Source organism: Xenopus laevis, chromosome 6S, assembly GCF_017654675.1.
Source record: "Xenopus laevis strain J_2021 chromosome 6S, Xenopus_laevis_v10.1, whole genome shotgun sequence".
Lineage (NCBI taxonomy): Eukaryota > Metazoa > Chordata > Amphibia > Anura > Pipidae > Xenopus > Xenopus laevis.
Genome location: NC_054382.1, coordinates 37,133,340 through 37,144,497, shown reverse-complemented (window position 1 = coordinate 37,144,497; position 11,158 = coordinate 37,133,340). Strand labels below are relative to the sequence as shown.

Below are 11,158 nucleotides of genomic sequence, written 5' to 3'. Positions count from 1 at the left end.
CATTTCTAGCAATCGGGTTACTAGAATCCAATTTACCCTAGCCACAGTATATTGATTTGAAAAATTGATTAGAATATGAATAGAAGAGGGATGAATAGAAAAATGAGTAATAAAAAGTAACAGTAACAATAAATTTGTAGCTTTACAGAGCATTTGTTTTTATGATGGGGTCAGTGACCCCCATCTGAAAGCTGGAAAGAGTCAGAAGAAAAAGACAAATAATTAAAATACAGTAAAAGATAAATAATGAAGACCAATTGAAAAGATGCTTAGAAATGGCCATTCTATTCTACATACTAAAGTTAACTTGAAGGTAAACCACCCCTTTAAGGATTCAGTTTAGCCAGGCACAAGAATTCAGACGATTCCAAATCTTGTTTAAAAGGATCTGGGGTTGGAGTTTTACAGAGACAGATTTATCCAAATCCCCCCTAATAATTTGATTAATTATTGCTCAGAACCCACTGCTTGCAAAGCTGTTTTCCTCTATATACTCAATCTCATTTATTTAAGAGTAAAAACCAAGAAAAACACCACTTTGCCATCTAAAACCTATCAAGGTCATGTAGAAGTCAATGGAAGTTGTCAGTTGTAACATTTTTCTGTTTTTAGAGGTTTTTGCAATTTTTTTTTTTTGCATTTGTAATTGCGTGAGGTTTTCATATTGCTTGGACTCATACATTTACTTGTTCGTGCTTTTTATTTTAGGATTTTTTAATAAATATCATGAAAATGTTCATTTTATGTTTTAAAATTTTGAAATGGTGAGAAATTTTGACAGATTTTGATAAATGTGCCTGCCAGTGGCGGTGTTGCAAGTATAGTGTTTACTTTCTCACTTTAACAATACTTGCAATACTTTTAATGCAGACTGAGGATAGGGATAATAGGTCTAAGATGGATCCCTAAGGATGAAATTAACAAATCAAAAACTTTTAAATAGTTTGCTAAGCTACTGCGTTCCACCTCAGAGAAATGCAGCACATGGTATTGGGTTTGTGTGGCAAGCACAGAATGAAGATGGAGCCTGTGCCAAAATGAGTACAACTATATAGTTAATGCAGACCTGTGTTTCTTCCTGTGCTGGAACGCATGAAAGATCCACTGTAGGGAAACGCAAGTAAAAAAGTTCACCTTAGTATAAAGGTCTATCACTTCTGGTGTTACGGCAGTGTTGTGTGTAACATGAGGCATGTGAATATCTTCTGTTTTCATATACAGCCAACCTAAACATTAGCTACATAGTTAAATTGGGTTGAAAAAAGACAAAGTCCATCAAGTTCAACCCCTCCAAATGAAAACCCAGCATCCATACACACACCCCTCCCTACTTTTAATTAAATTCTATATATCCATACCTATACTAACTATAGAGCTTAGTATCACAATAGCCTTTGATATTCTGTCTGTCCAAGAAATCATCCAAGCCATTCTTAAAGGCATTAACTGAATCAGCCATCACAATATCACCTCCATTATAGTTCTACTATCACTTTCAGCAATGCACTCAGTGCTAATAATCTGTCATTCCAATACTAGGTATCAGGCAGTATTTACCTTATAGGCACTCAAGGGCCTATGGGCGGCAGATTTAAGGGGCAGCCCTTGGATTCCTATACGGTAGAATTAGCAACAGCAAAAAAACTTCTTCCCCTGCTGTCAGATACTTTCCCTTGAAATCCAGCAGCAGAGGAGGAGGGGAGAGTAAGGGGTACCTGTTGCGGAAGTGACATCACATTGTGTAGTGACCTCACATCCGCTGACATCACTGCACGTGTGCAGACGGGTGCAAAGAGGTCTGTTGTCTAGTGTGGCACCGGACCAAAATACAGTTTTGCTAGGCATACTAGGTTTGGGATTAAAGACACATTTTATTCCTTCCTTTTGCCTTCCTTATTTCTTATTAAAATGCTTCATCTGTTTTTAAAAATGCAAGTGAAGCTTTTCCCCCTTCTTTGTTTCCTATTACTTACAATAGCAATTACTGAACCATTTTTGCATATAGATGTAGTCACTGTACCATCTGTTGGGAAAGATCACATTAAAAAAGTACATTCATTGGACTTGAGGAGCCGTCATGTTTTAAATATCTCTTTGGGTGGCATCAGTGTGATACAGTAGTATAATATGTCCTGTACCATCAACAACGCTGCTTTGTAGAGAAAGCAATGCGCTTCTGAGCTGTAATACACAATAAAATATTCACAATGCAGCTTCATGCTTTACCATTTAAGTAGCACTTCTAAAACAATTGCAGGGGTAATTTGCAACGATATAAGTGATATATAACATTAGAGAAAATTGGACAGCAGCCTCAAGATCAGTTAGCTGGCGCTGGCAAGACTTTGCGAGGTGCCTGAGAGTTGACCATCTTCAGATCTGACAGCAACTGAAAAATAAGAGGATAAATTAGCATTTTCATTTAGAAATATCACAGGCTTTAGAAGAATTAAGATGGATCTACCATTACAAAGGAGACCAAGGAGGGTATCTGTACAAGCTGTCTTTTGTAGAAATATTTGTTTAAATAAGGCTAATTTAGTTAATCCTTAACAGTTTTGTGGTAATTGCAGCTATATCAGGCTGTTTGTTCCAGCTTTAAAATACTGCAGCATTTTATGATCCAAAAACAGAAAGAAAAAAATCTGTTTGCTTGGCAGCAGAGAGACAAATATTTTCCTGACAGTTTCACTTTGCATATACTGGTAACTACTGCAATGTATCTTAATCATGCGCATGCATTTATCTTATTTCATTTCCGTTATGTTCCACTAAATCCCTTTTAGTGACTGTGGTTTGCCCACCTGCCTCCTCTGAAACACCTGCAACATATGTTTGTGTAACCCTAGTATGCATTTCCTTTTGGGGCCTATGATTTTCCCCTAGAGCTTTTTGCTTATAAACAGCTGAGTAATTTTGTTTTCTAATGACAGTTGCTTTTTTCCCATGGCAATGAGGCAATAACATACTCTCTAAGTGTCATTTTCACCAAAGCCACAATTTTTTTTCGCATCTGAAGTATAGATGTGTTCATTTTAATAGCAAGATTTAATAGGTTTGAATGCTTTTCTTTTGCAGTTTTTTGCTGCAGGAGCAGTTTGGTTGTCAATGGTTAATCAAAGAGTTTGACCGATCAGTCTAAAAGCTTTTAAAATACTTTCTACAAACATGTTTGTCAGTGATTTACCAAAACTGTTAAGGTGTATTCTTATTGCACAGTTGGTGTCATGAAGCAAAGCAATCATTTAGAAGCTTTATCACAATAAAGTATTCAAATCTAAATTTTATTTAAATCTGCAATTTACTGTGCATATAAAAAATCTTGAGAAATAGCATGCCTCTAATAATAACTGACTTAGTGCAGTGTGTATTGCAAGCAGTGACATATTTTTTTTCACACACTTTTATTTCACACACAGGGTTAGACTCAAGGGCCCATGGGGGCTGACCTCAAGGGCCCTTCAGCAACCCACTATCCCTGCGCCCCCCTATACCTTGTTATCTTACTTTTCACCTATGATCAGGTGGTCTGGGCAAGGAGAGGGGATGGTCCAGACGGAGGTGGTTGAGCAGGCCTGGATCCGGGCTGTGGAGCGGGCTTGTATCCCGACAGTGGAGCAGGCCTGGATCCGGACAGTGGAGCGGGACTGGATCCGGGCAGTGGATCGGGACTGGATCCAGACGGTGGAGTGGGGAGCGGAGCAGCCGGGATCCGGGCGGTGGGTCAACAGGGCCTCCTGTTTTTTTCACCTGTGTCCCACCGTCTAAGTCTTGCACTGTTCACACACAATATATTAAATTGTATTAGGCAGCAGATTACCTGCTTGTAAGATTTTGGAATGTGAGAGGAAATCGGAGTACCCAGAGGAAATACATGCAAGCATGGGCAGAATATATAGACTCCTTGCAGAAAGTACCCTGGCTGGAATCAAACTGAGAACCCCCAGTGCTGCAAGGCAGTAGTGCTAGTCACAGCTCTGCCCACTTAAAGATCTCATTTGCATCTCTATATACTGAGCTGAATGTGTAATACTTTTGATCTGAAACATAATGTATGTTCTGAAAGCTTGCTGGGATTATCATCATAGTTTGCTAATACAGGTATCATCTGCTAACATTTTTGTTATGTTTTATATCAAGTATTGCTCTGTAACTTTTTAGCGGACTACCCTTTTTTTTTTAAACATCTTTTTTATATTGATGAACAGTCAGGCTGTTCATATCATAGGCATTGCAGGTTCATACATCTAGCAGCATAATAATAACACTGTATATATTAATTAACATCCCTATGGGATTTTGTAAGATTGTATACATAAAGCAATGGAGAACCTCATCATGACACAGACAGCATACATTATGAATAAAATAATACAGTTTTTATAAAATATTTTACTATTACATACAATTTATGCCAATTTCCATCTTTTGTTTTAATGATTTTTCAATGGTACATGGTGTAAACTATTATAGTATAATTGGTAGATCCTGGAGGATTATTCTCTTCATATACTATGAGGTTCCCTGGAAGCAACGAGACAGCACATGTTGTTTTTCTTTAGGTAGTGTTGTGATGTAGCTCTACCATATTTCAAAAAAAATGTTTGCCCATCTTTTCCTTTTGCATTGAGGCTTCAATCCAGTCCATGTTAAACATGATAGACAGTTTTAAAATAAAGAGAGAAATGGATGGGGGCTGCGGTTTGATCCAACCCTAAAGAACAGGTTTTTTTTCCTACTGCTGAGATTATAAATAGTAGTCTTTTAGTCTTGTTGTGAGGCCTAATGTGGCCCATTCTGGGAAGATTAGGGTATAGATTAGGAGATTTGCATTAGAGAAATCTCTCACCTCTCTCCAGAATTTCTTGATTAATGGGCAACTCCAGAGTGCATGGAATATATCAGCACTCTCTTGGTTGCATTATGGGCATTTGCTGTGTTGCCACAATTTTAAGTTTATATAATTTTTGAGGGGAGTAGTATGAACAGTGACAATTTCTCTGTTAGAAGACATGGGAGTACCTTTATGCTTCTGCGCAGTGCCTCCAGAACGTCCTCCATATCTTAGTCTGGCAACCATTGTGTCCATTTTCCCTCCTTTCCTTTGATATAGTCGTATAGATCAAAGTTTCTCTTATAATATTGTGAAATTGCTCTCTTGCCTATACCTCCCTTTTCCAAAGGGATTGTCCCAGTCTAAATCCGATAAATGCGGACTACCCTTAAAGTTCTGTATTTGATGTTCCTCAATATTAACAATATTTACATTAATAAAAACGTAGAGATTGCAGATTTTAGACATTATCTTTTGTAGATACACTCAAATGAAATATTATTGGGAAATCACATCTCTTAAAAAACCAGAATCATTAGCGGAATCACGTCCAGTATCGGGATAATCCTTCATGTATAACACCAATGTATTACCGTTTTTCAGAGTACAGTCCACCATCCACATCAGTTCCTGCCATAGTAGAGTGTATTCTGGAGCTACTATTGAAGTTGTGAAATATTACGTTTAAATGAATCAGTGTTTTCAAGAAAAGCTGGTGTCAGCTGAGATCTTCTGTAGCCGTGTCACTCCACTAGCAATGTGCTTCCGATGGAATAGTTCCTTGTGTTTATTTATATTTTATTTATTTTTATTTTGTGTACACCCTTGCATTAAAGGATAATGTATGCATGTGTATATAAATTTAATGGTGCCATGCCATTATCTTAGACATTGCCTGTTAAGTGCTAAACAGTCATTACAGCCCAGTAATAAATATATCAGCTTTCTCTGTCTATAAATTATACAGAGTTCTGCTTGACATCACACTGTGACATGGTTAGTGCAAAAAACTGTGATTTCAACATATTGCCTCAAATTACAGTATAAAACATGACAACAACATGTAATGCAATGTAATTCCTGACAACAACATGTAATGCAGGGGTTAAGATAAGAGGGGTCATTCTGAAAGCCCCTGGACTCAAGTGCAAGAGTAATAAGAGGCGCAGAGTACTAAGGGGTGCAAGAATTACTATGTGCCTCTTCTCGCCTGACCCTTTTGAATCTAGTACAACCTAATGCAGCTTGCTGGTCTCTCTGCTCTTAAAGGAGAATTCAACCCTAAAGTGAAAAAATTATTTCATTTTTCCCTGTATTAAAGGAGAAATAAAACCCTCTTAAAAACAAGAGCTCCCGTTAACTACCCTCCTTCTGGCCCCTCTTTTCTCTCCCTCCATGCACAGTCTATTATGTAAAAAAGTGCCCTATTTGAGAACCTGAGCTAAAAATGCAGAGCAGCAGAGCAGGAATTCCCAGACGCCGTCTTCTGTTCATTACTATACATGGGGCAGATTTATCAATGTGAGATTAGAACTCACCACAGAAAAACTCACTCGCACCCGGCAGACACATGAACAATAAGAGCTAGTCAGGAATCCTCTTCAACTGTGTATGTGCCTGCAGGGTCCATGTCACCAAAGAGTTTACAAGTGGAAAGAAGATGGTGCCTGGGACCTTGCTGCAATGCTCTGATTTTTTAACTCAGAATTTTAAACATGGTCATTTTTTTTTTAATAAATAACTTTCTATTATTTTCAGGGTCATTTTTTTTACATAACAAACGGGAAGGGAGAGCTGAGGGGGGAGGGGCGATGGAGGGTAGTTGAAGGGGGCTTTTGTACCTGGGGAGGGTTAAGTTCTCCTTTAATAAAGCTGTAGCTTGTACTTGATCCTAAGATATTATTAATCCTTATTAGAGCCATATTGGGTTTATTTAATGTTTACATTCTTTTTTAGTAGATTTAAAGGAGAAGGAAAGATTAAAACTAAGTAAGGTAAACTAAGAAAGGTCCACCTAAATATACCAGTAAACCCTCAAAGTAGTGCTGCTTTGAGTCCTCTGTCAAAAGAAACACTACATTTCTTTCCTTCTATTGTGTACACATGGGCTTCTGTACCAGACTTCCTGCCTTCATCTTAAATCTCTTTGCCCCAGGTGTGAGCATGCTCAGTTTGTTCCTCTCCCCCCCTCCATTCTGTGCTGTAATCTGAGCCCAGTACTATGAGTGAGCAGGGAGAGACTCCGGCAGGAAGTGATGTCACACCAAGCTAATATTGCAGCTGCTATCCTAAACAAACAGAGAGTTTTTAGAGCTTTTTACTCAGGTATGGTAAAGCATTCTACAGAATAAATATCAAGCTTGCACTATTGCAGCTAATCTATTGGCAATAAAATGCCTCCGTAGCTTTCCCTCTCTATTAAGGTACAGTATAGTGATTCAAATTACAGAAAGACTCCTTATCTCGAAAACCCCAGGTCTCGAACAGGTCCGTCCCTGTATAGTATGCATATATTATACAGTGGATACCATGTACCTGCATTTAGTTTGTTTACTACAACGCAGAAGTAAATATCTGAGTAGGACACAGAATTTTACCCCTTGGGCAGAGGCAGTATGTGCCCAGGCCCCATTCCACAAAAAGATATCATGGCAAGAAGAATGTTAGTTTTTGCTCTCTGTTTCTTTTATGAAGACTTCTCAGTGTTCTTGTTTGTATTTGTATAGTGTGCAGTTATAATATAAATGTTCTATGCATTCAGTTTTCATTTCTGTTTGTTATTGTTAACCATTCATGTGTAATAGACAAACACTGTAGGTTTTGTTATGTGCCGAGCCTGATACTGCAGGAACGGGACTCTTCTGTCTCTGTCTTAAATTTCTCAAATGTTATTCTTCAATTTTGTTCTCACGTTTTCCATTATATCTTCAAAATTGCATTTCAAGTGCACTTTTAATCTGCCAGTACTGTAAACAGCTCATTTTCATACTTGCAAACCTCACAGGAATGTAAATTGCCCTGCTGAAGGAATACTTGCATCTTATTCATATATTCAGGTAGGATCATTATTCCTAATAATGGATGTAAGTACTTAGATGCCAGATCTGTGTTTCTTGCCTTGAATTGCTTGTCAATCCTTTGAAAACACATGCGCGCCATATGATCTATCTCCTCATTGTTTTCAATAACAAGGAGCTTAATCGAGCCTTTATTTTGTTAGAAGTAAAAATAAAATAGAAGAAAGGAAAGAGAAACAAAATAGTTGTGCGGTTTCAAACTACCTCAATATTATTGTTGTTTCCATTTTGTAGACTAAAATGTTAATGTTTGGTCTCTAATTGGAGTTGGCTGTTTATTATTAGTAAAACAAAATATCTATGAGTTGGATCTGTGCCAGCTGCATTCTGCATACTTTATACTGTGCTGCCTATAATAGATACAGCTGCCAAACCAAGACTGAGGTTTAGCAAATGACCATCATTTCTGACAATTCTGCCTGTGTATTAGTGCCTGTATATTAGTACCTGTGTATAAGTGCCTGTGTATTAGTGCCTGTATATCAGGTCAATGCCTCCTGTATCCTTTATCACACTGACCCCAATATATATATATATATATATATATATATATATATATATATATATATATATATATATATATATATATATATATATATATATATATCACAGGGATTTCTCAAAGCAGGTACCGTAAATGTCTTCTTATAAATAAGGTCACTAACCCACTGCTTTCTGAATAGCACACTATGGTGTAAAAATCCCAGGACCAAAACATTACCTTCAATGATCTGATGCCAAGCCAGGTCTGCTGTATACACATTATAGAACTGCTCTTGCTTTTGACCCTTCAATAAAGTTTAATTTATCACTTATCCAGAATATAATTTGTTAATTTCAGATTTTGCTCATCTACTAAGTACTTTGTGGGATGGACAAGAAATATGGGGAATATTTAGAAGATGCCTCTCACTTGTGAAGGTGATTGAGATCTCATTTAAAGGAATATCTTCCACTTTTAGGGGGTTATTTACTAAACTCCGAATGCAAAAATCACGAAAAACTCACACATTTTTCGGAATTTATTAAACCCCGAGGATGGAAAAGTCAGAATCTGAAAATCCGGCATCTCTGACCTGTCGAGGTTGCATATAAGTCAATGGGATACGTCCCAATGATTTTTTGATGTGCGCTGGGTTTTGGGCAATACCCCAAAGTTTTCAGAGTTTTCGGGTGAAAATTATGAAAAAATCGTGAAAATTGGATGAAAAAGTCCGAAAGATTCATGAAAATCAGATTTTTCCCGCAAAGCAAGTTTCCGGAAAAATGTAATAATAAATAAGCCTGAAAAACCCAATCGGATTTCATCGGAGTTTGTAGCAGAAAATATTGAGATAAATTCGGACTTTGATAAATAATCCCCATAGTATTTTAAATGGCACAATTATACTTGAAATGTAAACAGGGCTCCTAAACATTTCTGTTACAGGTATGGGATCCGTTACCCAGAATCCTATATCCAGAAAGCTCCGAATTATAGAATGGCCATCTCCCATCGACTCCATTTAATCCAAATAATCCAAATATACCTTGAATAAACTTCCAATACAAGTGGGAATCTCAAACGTATGCTTCACTACTACTTTAAGCAGATCAGCTATTTCTCTGAATTATCACATGGAGGAAAAACAGTGACTCTGCTTATTGTGCTGTAGCACAGGTTAGTGTGTGCTGTGTCTATTAAAAATATTTACATTGCAAAAGAATTTCCCCTTGCTTTACTTTCACTTTTCACTGTAGGAAACACAACTGAAGAACCTGTTTAACCATCTGGAGCTTTGGGCACCAAAGAAATACTCTTAGGTGACGGTCCTTCTGTATATGCAAAAATATGTCCGTGCAATTTCTTATATCCTAAGCTGTGCCTCACCGTGAAGCATCAATAAATCTGTGAAATGTATCATTTGTAAGACATGAGCAACTTATTTCTCTTTTTGTCTCTTTAATGCAAGTGTGCTTTAGTACTTACACCATAGGTTGTGCCTGCCATCTAGTGGCCATAGATTATATGCGCAGGTAGCCCAGTAATATTTTTTTTCTAATCTGTAATCAGTCAATAATGTTACTATTTACTTGTGACTGCATGCGTTTTATTAATTATACGTAGATCTTCAAAATTAATGCATGATTGATGTTTTAAAGGGCTCAACTTTATTAAAGTTTAATTCGCTATGCTATTCATAATTCAGTAGGAATAACAAGAAATAATCTTATTCTTTTTCATCATGCAGCACATTCTATTGGGTAGAAACACAGCTATATGTAGAAGAAAAGTTTGGGGGTTTTGTTTCTTTTTTATTCTTTTATTTAAGCATATAATTAAGATGAAGGCAAGGATGAGTGAACTTTCAGCTGCTGGGAAACTAGTCTACAGATCTGAGATTGTATATAAATATTACCCTTCATTAAATGGTACACTTGATAAAGAACAATTTTGCTCAAAACATGTAGTGTTTAATAAAAGGATAATCTGCAGCAAAGCACTGCGCCTCTCCTAATATTTATGTAATTCCCACATTGAGTACCTTGGACAGGGTACAGGAACAGACTCCCAGGAGTAAAAGCAAATTTGGGAAAAATAACAAATAAAAAAACAAACAAAAACAAAAAGTATTGTAGAAGTGATACCTATATTGGCTAACAAAAAAAAAAAATACATTGCAAGCTTTCGGAGCACCAAGGCCCCTTTTTCAGGCAAAATACAAATGAAAGCTAGAAAGGCACCCTAATTCATTGTATTATCTCTGCATTTGATCTCTATCTATCTGTAACTTCCTAATTTATTGCCCATGAATACCTTTCACTGATCTAACAGAATATATGCCGTGCCTTTTTAGCTTTCATTTATATTTTGCCTGACGAAGGGGCCTTGGTGCTCCGAAAGCTTGCAATGGATTTTTTTTATTGTTAGCCAATATAGGTATCACTTCTACAATACTTTTTGTTTTTGTTTGTTTTTTTATTTGTTATTTTTCCCAAATTTGCTTTTACTCCTGGGAGTCTGTTCCTGTACTCTGGTTTTTTTTTTTTTTTGCTACTGGCTAACACAGTACCACAGTTTTTGGTTTTTAATTTTAATCAGGCAATATAACCATTTTAGTTGAACACACTGTCCATCAAACGCTAGTAAATTAGCTGCCTAATTCTTTGTCTTAAAGAAAAGTATACCCCTCAAACAATGTAGGTCTCGATAAAAAATATATTGCATGAAACAGCTCACATGTTAAAACCTGCTTCATGTAAATAA

The 11,158-nt window shown here is 36.8% G+C and overlaps 1 pseudogene; it reads left to right on the top strand.

Annotated features, from left to right (window-relative positions):
- Nucleotides 1-3,546: 3,546 nt before the first annotated feature.
- Nucleotides 3,547-11,158, top strand: part of LOC108719948 — a 61,968-nt pseudogene continuing 54,356 nt past the window's right edge.